Source organism: Mesoplodon densirostris, chromosome 4 (genome assembly GCF_025265405.1).
Source record: "Mesoplodon densirostris isolate mMesDen1 chromosome 4, mMesDen1 primary haplotype, whole genome shotgun sequence".
Taxonomy (NCBI): Eukaryota; Metazoa; Chordata; class Mammalia; order Artiodactyla; family Ziphiidae; genus Mesoplodon; species Mesoplodon densirostris.
The window spans coordinates 32,478,029-32,487,640 of record NC_082664.1 but is presented as its reverse complement, the minus strand read 5'-3'; the positions used below and the strand labels follow the sequence as shown (position 1 = coordinate 32,487,640).

Below are 9,612 nucleotides of genomic sequence, written 5' to 3'. Positions count from 1 at the left end.
CAGGCCAGAATGGGGACTTGGGCTTTTTCTCTGAGTTTAATGAGAAGGCCTGGAAGGCTTTTGAGCAGAGAAGTGACCTGATCTGAGTTGCTTATCCTCCACACTCTGGTTCTGTGGGTAGAATAAAATATTGAGGGAAAGGGCTGGAATCAGGAGACCAGATAGGGAAATTCTTGTGATAATCCAAGTGAGAAATGGCTTGAATCAGAGAGGGAGAGTCGTGGTGGGTAGAAAATGACTGCATTCTGCACGTATTTTGAAGGAAGAGCCAACAGAATTCACTGCTGGTCTGATGTGTGATCTGAGAGACACAGAAGAATCAAGAACAACTCTAAGACTTTTGCTCTAAACAAAAACCTCTGAATCTCTGGAAGGGTACCCTTAACTGAGGTAGGGAAAACTGCAGGAAGGCACTGGTTTGGGAGGATTATCTAGAGCTTTCCAGTTTTAGACATGTGAAGTTGGAGATACCAACTACATAACCAGTTGGAAATGTTGAGTCAGAGATGGATGTATAAGTCTGGAGTTTGGGGAGGCATCTGGACTGGAGATGTACATTTGGGAGTTGTCAGTATATGGATGGCATTTAAGCTGTAGGACCAGTGAGACTGCCATGGACTAATAGGAGACCACAAAGAGAAGGTGTCTAAGGACTGAGTTCTGGGGACTTCTATGTTTAGAGATTCGATACTGAGAAGGCCAGAAAGGTAGGAAAAGAATCAAGACAAAAACTCTTTTTTTTCTTAAACTTAAATTTATTTATTTATTTATTATATAGAAAAGACAATTTTTAAAAAATTTGATTGGAGCATAGTTGATTTACAATGTTGTGTTAATTTTTGGTGTACAGCAAAGTGATTCAGTTATACATACACATGTATTCATTCTTTTTCAGATTCTTTACCCATATGGGTTATTACAGAATACTGAGTAGAGTTCCCTGTCCTATAGAGTAGGTCCTTGTTGGTTATCTAGTTTATATATAGTAGTGTGTGTATGTTAATCCCAAGCTCTTAATTTACCCTTCCCCTCCCACATTATTTATTTTTTAAATTTAAGTATAGTTGATTTACAATGTTGTGTTAGTTTCAGGTGTACAGCAAAGTGATTCAGTTATATGTACATATAGCGGGTTGGCCAAAAAGTTCGTTCGGGTTTTTCTGTAAGCTCTTACCCCAGTGAATTTTTTGACCAACCGAATATATGTATATGTATGTATATATACATATTCTTTTTCAGATTCTTTCCCCATATGGGTTATTACAGAATATTGAGTACAGCTCCCTGTGCTATACAGTAGGTCCTTGCTGTTTATTTTATATATAGTAATGGGTATAGGTTACTCAAGACAGACTCTTAATCCAGAAGCCATGTGAAGAAATTGTTTCAAGGATAAGAGTGATCAACCTCTCCCCAGTGGCTGAGAAGTTGAGTGAGGTGAGGATGGGAATTGCCTACTGGATTTAGCAATGAGGCAATCACTAGGGACCCTGAGAAGACCTGTTTCTTCTGGAGTGGTGGGCGAGAATCGCTGCTCAGAGAGGATTCAAGACAATGGAAGGGGAGGAATTGAAGATAGCAAGTGTGGAAAAACCTTTTGAAGAATCCAGTAGTGAATTGAAGCAGAGGGAGATATGGAATCTGTGAAATGTTTGATTTTCTACCAAGCAGATGTTACAGCTTGCGTGTAAGCACTCAGAAACAATTCCATAGAGCGGGAAATTTTCCTGATGCAAGAGAGAGAGGTGACAGTTGCTGAATCAATGTCCTGGAGTCAGAGGTGATAGGACGGGTACACAGGTGGAGAGGTTAATCTTGGCTAAGAGCACTGAGAGTTTATCCTAAGTGCCAGGAGGACAGAAGAGTACATGCAGACAGATACAGGTGTGTTAGTAGATAGAGACATAGGGATGGAGTGTGTGCTGAGTTCTCTTCTGGTTGCCTCTATTTTACCAATGAAAGGTGCATGGCGGTTATCTGTGAGTAATAAGCAGGAGGTTTGATGGAGGAGGAGAAGGTATGAAATAGTCCTTTAGAAGAGTGGGAGGGTGGACAGGAAGTGTAGTAGCTTTGCTGAGGAATGTTCATTGATTATACAGTAGTTGATGTTTTAAACATGTAATAAATACTGTAATGTAAATGGGAAAATGACGTGTTCTAAGAAATCTAGTATTCAGGTCAATAGAATTATATCACCTAGGGCTGAAACAATCAAATCCTAAGAGTGAAACAGCACTGGATATAATTTAATCTTGGATGATTTGAGGAGCACTTTGGTCCTTCTTTATGGTTTAGTCATTTCTCTGAATATTAGTTAGTAATGCCCTGTATCTGTATAGCCAATAACAGGAAGTTCTGAACTGATGATAATAGGCTGGGTGGACCAGATTTTAACTGTAAAACGTGCAAATGTGAATCGATGTTTATAATATTAATAAAAACATATATTTTCCTTGCTTGGTAGGCCTTTTGTGTCAAAATTCATTCCATATTTGATATGTTAGGGTGCGTTGTTGAGTAGAAGCGAATAACCAGAGGAAAGTGAATTCAACTGAGCTTTAACAAACTGAGAAGTTAATAGGGAGGGAGTTCGTATCAGAGAAAAGGTTACATGTCCCTTGAGCGTGTCGGGGAGGGGGCTGTGCAGAAGTGGATAGACAGCCAACAGATGGAGTGGGCAGGAAGTGGTTGAGATCTAATCTGTGCTTGACAAACTCTCTAGTCTCACTTTCCCTCTTCTGCTCTCCTTGTCTGCTATTTTGAAACCCCAGGAAGGTCAGGGAAGATGCAGACAGAGTGCCTTGACCCAGAAAACCAGGTAGTTGAAACCTCAGCTTTGGTGGATTTTGCCTTTTATTTCCTTCAGACATACTGCTGAAAGTTCTGCCACCAGTGAGGGGTAAATAGTAGCCTAGGGTCTTGAAAGAGCAGTTTTAGAACCCTAGGACAGTCTTTACTCTTCCACTATGCCTGAAGGTTAGGGAAATTATGTTTGTAATTTGAGGCCAATACCCATCTCTTGAGCCTCATAAGAAACACTGAAAAGAGTTAATAGATTTGGCTAGCACTTGGGTCAGTTATTTCAAATGTATCAAATGGCTATCTGGGAGTCATAAAACAGGTGCTTCTGAAATTGTACTGGGTTGGTGGATACAGATTGGCAGCCATCCTTTAAGGGCAAAACTATGTTAAAAGCCGAGCCAGGGCAAATGAACAACTGATTTACAATAGTGTGCTATGTTATGAAAGATAGCTCCTGAAAACAGATCAACAGGATTGATGGTGATGCTCCAATGTGTTTCTTTGTAAAAATTTGATACTAAAAATACCAGTCTGTGAATTTGACTCACCCTTCTTCTCCTCCTTCCTCCCTCCCTCCCTCCCTCCCTTCCTTCCTTCTTCCCTTCCTTCCCTCCCTCCTTCCTTCTTATAGTTATTTTGGTGGGGGTGTGGATGTATTTAGTTTGGGTCTTTGAGTTAGCATATTTATTAAATAACAAGAAATCTGTTTTGAGTTAGTGTAAAAGTAAATAAAGAACAATGGATTCCCTTTGAAATTACTGTAACAGGGTCCATTTTTAAAAATTAATTAATTAATTAATTTTTGGCTGCGTTGGGTCTTCATTGCTGCGTGCTGGCTTTCCCTAGCTGCGGTGAGTGGGGGCTACTGTTCATGGGGTGACTTCTCTTGTTGCGGAGCACGGGTTCTAGGTGTGCGGGCTTCAGTAGTTGTGGCTTGTGGGCTCTAGAGCGCAGGCTAGTAGTTGTGGCTCACAGGCTTAGCTGCTCCGTGGCATGTGGGATCTTCCCGGACCAGGGATCAAACGGGTGTCACCTGCATTGGCAGGTGGATTCCTAACCACTGTGCCATCAGGAAGTCCCTGTTGTTTTTACAGTTGAGACAAGAGAACTTGAAAAGCAACTTGTCAACATGTAGCTGAACTTTGTGAAACTGACCTACTGTAAAATGAAACACTCATTTTTAAAATTCTGTTTGATGTAAAAGGAAAATATCTGTTATTTACTGGAAATTTGTATAGGTCTAAGAGCCACAGAATTTTAAAGCTGTAATGACCTAACTTGTGGGCTACCCCTCATTTTAGAGATGAAGAATCAGAAAGATTAAATAACTTCTCAAGGAGACTCAATTATTAGCAACACAGAAAAACTCAAACCCTAGTTTCCTGACTTTGTCCAGTGTTTTTTATCACTGTATCACTATATCACTAGGTTTCTAACATAAAACCTTTCACCGACATGACGTTTAAGCTTGCATGTAACCTAAAAGAATCTTTATGTACTTTTTGGGTTTCTAGTTCCAAGGGATTGATTTAAATAATGGTTTCTCCGTATTTATGTAAAGAGATGGAATTTTTTTTAATTGAGGTATAATTCACGTACCATGGAATCTATTTTGTGTGTGTGTGTGTGTGTGTGTGTGTGTGTGTGTGGTACGCGGGCCTCTTACTGTTGTGGCCTCTCCCGTTGCGGAGCACAGGCTCCAGACGCGCAGGCTTTGTGGCATGTGGGATCTTCCAGGACCGGGGCACGAACCCGTGTCCCCTGCATCGGCAGGCGGACTCTCAACCACTGCGCCACCAGGGAAGCCCCATGGAATCTATTTTTACTCATTCATTTTGATATCAAAAATTTAAGCTTAACTTCTATTAACAGTATCCATTTTATTTAGGCAGTGAGTATATAAAACCCAAAGAAAAGTTTCTACAATCAAAAGAAGAAACAGGGGATGAGAAAATGTCATCTTCATCCTCAGCAGCATTTTGGAGTACGTAGGATGGTATCTGAAGAAGCTTAATGATTACCCGGTCCCCCATGGTGAATAGGGTTTTTATGAGACAAAGATGGAGAAAGAGAAAGGAGGGATTGTAACTCTTGAAAAATAGGTAATTCTGTGTGAACAGAAAGGGACGGATAGTTTAGCAAAGTCAAAAGCCAAACTGTGGAGCAGAAATTCATAGTCTTATGAATTTCCTAAGTACTTTCCAGGGTAGGGTGAAAGTACTGAGGACACGTACAGCTTGTGGCGTTCCTTTCCCCCCATAGACATTAAGTAAATACCTACTATGTACCAAGCCTGTGGAGGCGCTGAGAATACAAAGATGGATAAGGCAGGTCCTCAAGGAACTCAGTCTGGTGGTGGCGGTGGTGATGGGGGGGGGGGGCGGGGAGGAGAGAGGGAGCGTATGGAGTGGGTGAAGGGTGGGGGATGAGATTAGACAGGAAGGTCGAAACACTGAGTATATGGTAGGAAATTGGGGGTTCAGATATGTGACTTCTATGGCAGAAATCTGTCCCAGAATCTCTTAAATAATTAGCCTCATTTGCCAAATTTAGCCAGATATCATGACGCTGGTCTTCTCCAGATGCCCTCTCAAACAGGTTCTAGCTTCTAGCCCTTGCTTTCCCCACCATCAGGGCGTCGGGCAAGGGAGGGGGCAGGTTGCAAACGGCACCCACGTTTGCTGCCTGGGCTCTCTGCAGGAGACAGGAATCCAGGGCTTTGCCGTCGTCATAGCAACTAGGAGTTCCGCGGTCCCCCACCTCCCTCTAATTCCTTCCACTTCCCCCGCCGTCTGGGCTGAGCTGCCTCTTCTCTCGCGAGATTTGAGCGCAGAGCTGAGCTGCACAGCGGTGATCTCACCCGAGAGTTGAGGAGGGAGTGAAGGAGGGGAAGGAATGGGGCGGGGAGGGGAAGGGCGAGGGAAGCGCCGCCACCGCCGGCAACTTTGTGAGCGAGTTCACTGTGTGCGTGAGCGAGTGAGCGAAAAGTCAGAGCGGCGCTGAGTCTCCGGGAGAAGGGTACCCGGGGAGGGCCAGGTCTGGGCTTCAGAGGCCGCCCCCCCTCAGCCACTCCACCCTCTCCTGCCTCCGTGGCTCCCTCCCCATTTCCTCCCCCCACCAATCCTCCCGGGCCTTCCCGCCCCCTCTGCAGTTACCTGTCCCCTCCCCCACTCGGCACGCACCTCCCCTTTCCCCCGCGTCCACCTCGGACTTTGGCTCCCGGACATTCAGCCACCCCGCGTTCGCTTCCTGCGCCGGCCGCCCCCTCAGCTTTTTCTCTTGGAGGCAGGCGGGTGGGATGGGGAGCGCTGAGCCTCGGAGGCGGCGCGAGTGGGGACCCGAGCGCCCAGACAATAGTTGACGCCCGGGGACGGGGGCACCTCCGCCCCTACTCCGCCGGGAGCGCGGCCCCAGCCGGCTGCTCTCCAGCCGGCATTCCGCGTCCCCTTCGGAGCCAGGCTCGGGAGTTGGGCTGATTCCGCCCCCGCCTCCCCCGGGTCCCCCTCAGCTCGGCGCCCGCCTCTGCTTCGCCGCCTGCCGTTCTCCGCAGAGCCCGCGGCGAGTGAGCGCGCGCCGACCGTCTGTAAGGTTTCTTTTTTACCCCAGGGAGAGCGCGCGGCGGACGCGCCCCGGACGTGCGGCGGCACCGGGAGGCCGGGCCGAGCGGTAAGTGGCTCCCGCGCCCCGGGTCCGGGCAGGGGAGCGGGGGTGCAAGACTGTTGACAGCCCGCACCCCATTTCTGGCCGGGGCGCAGGTCCAGGGCACGGAGCAGGACGCTCGGAGGCCGGTCAAAGTTTTATTTCCGATTTGGTGGCGTGCTGATAGCGCAGCCCGGCGGGGGGCGAGTCCGAGCTGCACTGCGCCCGGCGTGCGCACGCGCGCGCACCTCGGAATCCGAATCTGCACAACTCTCCGCCAGGAGTCTGTGAGAGAGGCCAAGAGACACGCGACCCCTTGGGGTGGCTGTGCCCCCCAGGCTGCTCTCGTCTCTACCGGGAGACTCTTCCAGTTCAGTCACCTGGTGAGCGCTTTGCAAGCTATGCCGGAGGGACAGGCCGAGAGGTTTGATCGTGAGAAAGGGGGAAGAGCAGCTCGTTGCCCGCGGGTGGTTCGTTTCTCTCCCGGGGTCTTGGGGGGCGGGTATGAAAGCCGGAGCTGCTCTAACCTGCTTTTCTTGGAGTAAGTAAACCACAAGAGGGCTGGGGAGGCGAGAAGGTACTGCAAAAAAGAAGTTTTTCTCCTTCGCCCCATCTGTTTCCAACTTCTATCCTGACCTTAAAGGGTATTTGCCAAGCTCCCTATCGCTCCACGGCATTTCTAGGTGGACAAGTAATCTTGTTGGACAGGTTGAAACTTCATCGAATTCACCGTTTGGAAAACATATAGGCAAGGGAAATGGCTCACTTTCAAGGAAGATGTTTGAGTTGTTGATGCTTGTTTTGAAGAGAAGCATTTGGGGACTGATGGATCCTAGACTGCATTTACCTTACAGATTTTATTTATCGTGACGGGTATTTTAGAGGCAGCACTTAACTGAAATTCTTACTACCTGCTAAACGATTACATTTCTAAACTGGGAGCCGGTGACGCGATGCAAATTTTAGAGTAAAGGTGTTGACTTTAATCAGGTTCCAGGTCTATCTGGATGGACTGGGGTTGGCGTTTCCTCTATAAAGCAAACCTTTCATGTTGAAACTCTGACTCAGACTCTTAAAGACATTGTTTTTATACTGGTACTCTGTGGGAGTTAAGTGTCAACTTTCTCTCGTTTTCTCATATGGAATATTCATCCAAGACAAAGATTCTCTGACTTAATCTTTTGGAAAAGTACAAGATGAAGTCCTATACAATCATTCTCTGCACCCAGTTTAGTAACAGTATTAATTTTCTCTAAAATCCTGATTTAATGACCTTCACTTTCCCCCTTTTCATTTTTTGAAAGCTGCAATTAAGCCACCTTTACCAGGATGAAAAAAAAGCCGATGGAAATAATACAGAACAGTAGAAACAGCAGTAGTCTCAAATAAAAGGTTTTCATAAAGAAGTTTATGGTCACTGAAGTGTCTGACTATTAGATGACATACTAGTTATTAACGAGAATATTAATATTAAAACATTTTTTTCCTGTGGAATAAATTATTTATACTCAGGCATTAGCAATTAACAGTGCATTCAGAATGATTTGGGTGATGATTTGCACGTAAATGGTTAGGGGCAAAATAAGAGATTTTGCCAGGTGAATGGTATTACGTGGCTGACAACTTATTTTCTTATCTCTTTATGCTTAAGTAAAGGACTCCTGAAGTTGACTGCATCATTAGATTTCTCTAGTTGACTGAGAGAACAAGTTTGGCAAGTGGCTCAAGACAGTCAGTAGGTGTTGCTGTTAGCTTCTCTGCGGTTCCTGGTACTGCTCCTCGAGTTTGAAATTGCAGTTCTGGTGCAGTGAACTTTTTAGAGCTGAAGTGTCAGTATTAGTTGTGAGTTCATCATAGGATTCTGTGACAAGGTTGACTTGAACTCCTGGTAATAATTGCAAAACAGCTCACTGAAATTTTATATTAAGAATCTTTTAACTCTGCCCTTTTGCTATTATTTCCTGACTTTCTTACTTACTTTGCTTTTGCATTGAATTAGGTGTGTAATTTTGGTGTAGGTCTCCCCACCCACACCTGCCAGCCACATCTTGATTTTTTTTAACAACTTTTAAAATACACTTTCTAGTAACTTTATTTTTTTATTTTTTTAATTTTAAAAAATTAATTAATTTATTTATTGGCTGCGTTGGGCCTCCGTTGCTGTGCGCGGGCTTTCTCTAGTTGTAGTGAGCGGGGGCTACTCTTTGTTGTGGTGCACGGGCTTCTCATTGCAGTGACTTCTCTTGTTGTGGAGCACGGGCTCTAGGCGCGCGGGCTTCGGTAGTTGTGGCTCACGGGCTCTAGAGCGCAGGCTCAGTAGTTGTGGCCCACGGGCTTAGTTGCTCCGCGGCATGTGGGATCTTCCCGGACCAGGGCTCGAACCCGTGTCCCCAGCATTGGCAGGCGGATTCTTAATCACTGTGCCACCAGGGAAGTCCCTCTAGTAACTTTATTGAAGTCATGATTTTGCTTGAGATGAGCGATTCTGTAAATTTTGGATGATCTTGGTTGACTATGAGTTGGGACGTGTGTCTGTTCTATCTTACTTTTGCAGTTTGAGTTTTTCAATACATGGCTGTTTTCTATCTCTTTGAGCTGTGAAACAGGAGCATGAGAAGAGCTAGAACAGTGTAAGGGTACGGATTCTTTGACTCTTTCCAGTTTAAGGGAAAGTATGTAGTGATTGATGATAACATGGTTATGTGCTTCCACTGGTCCTCACTGTCCTGCTGTCATTTCTGTTGGTCCACTTCACTGTGCATATGAAGCGGGCCTAGCCTGAAGATGTTCAGGTGACATGGCAGATTTGAGCCTTTTGATTCACTGACCAAACTGGACTTTCTCTAAGGAAGACAGATAGACTCGTCCCCCACGTATAGAGCTAGTGCTCTGATATAGAATGCTTCTTTCTTCCTTTGGACTCAGATCGCAGAAGTTCATATCTCAAATTCAGAAAAAAAAATTTCCTTCATAATGTCACCATATTCCTAATCTTTTGAGATTTGTATTAAGTCAAAAGGTGGTTATTGAGTGCCTCTGTCTGGGAGGCATGCTGTTGAGTTCTGTGATTCCAGTGGTGGGTAAAAGTGTGTTCCTTGCCTCAAGGAACATACAGTGCAATGGGGTCATTTGTAGTGACCTTCCCTGGTTTGGTGTTCTGGTACGCTGAAG

At 45.5% G+C, this 9,612-nt stretch overlaps 1 long non-coding RNA gene across 2 annotated transcripts in view; it reads left to right on the top strand.

The window, feature by feature from the left end:
- The first annotated feature begins 5,734 nt into the window (after nt 1-5,734).
- LOC132487953 (uncharacterized) overlaps nt 5,735-9,612 on the top strand; it is a 195,735-nt gene continuing 191,857 nt past the window's right edge. The window contains exons 1-2 of one of the 2 annotated variants that reach the window (XR_009531715.1): nt 5,735-5,820; nt 6,409-6,468. This is a non-coding gene — a long non-coding RNA (uncharacterized LOC132487953). Of the gene's footprint in view, nt 5,839-6,408; nt 6,469-9,612 lie in introns of both variants that reach the window. The other variant, XR_009531714.1, reaches the window with a different exon arrangement.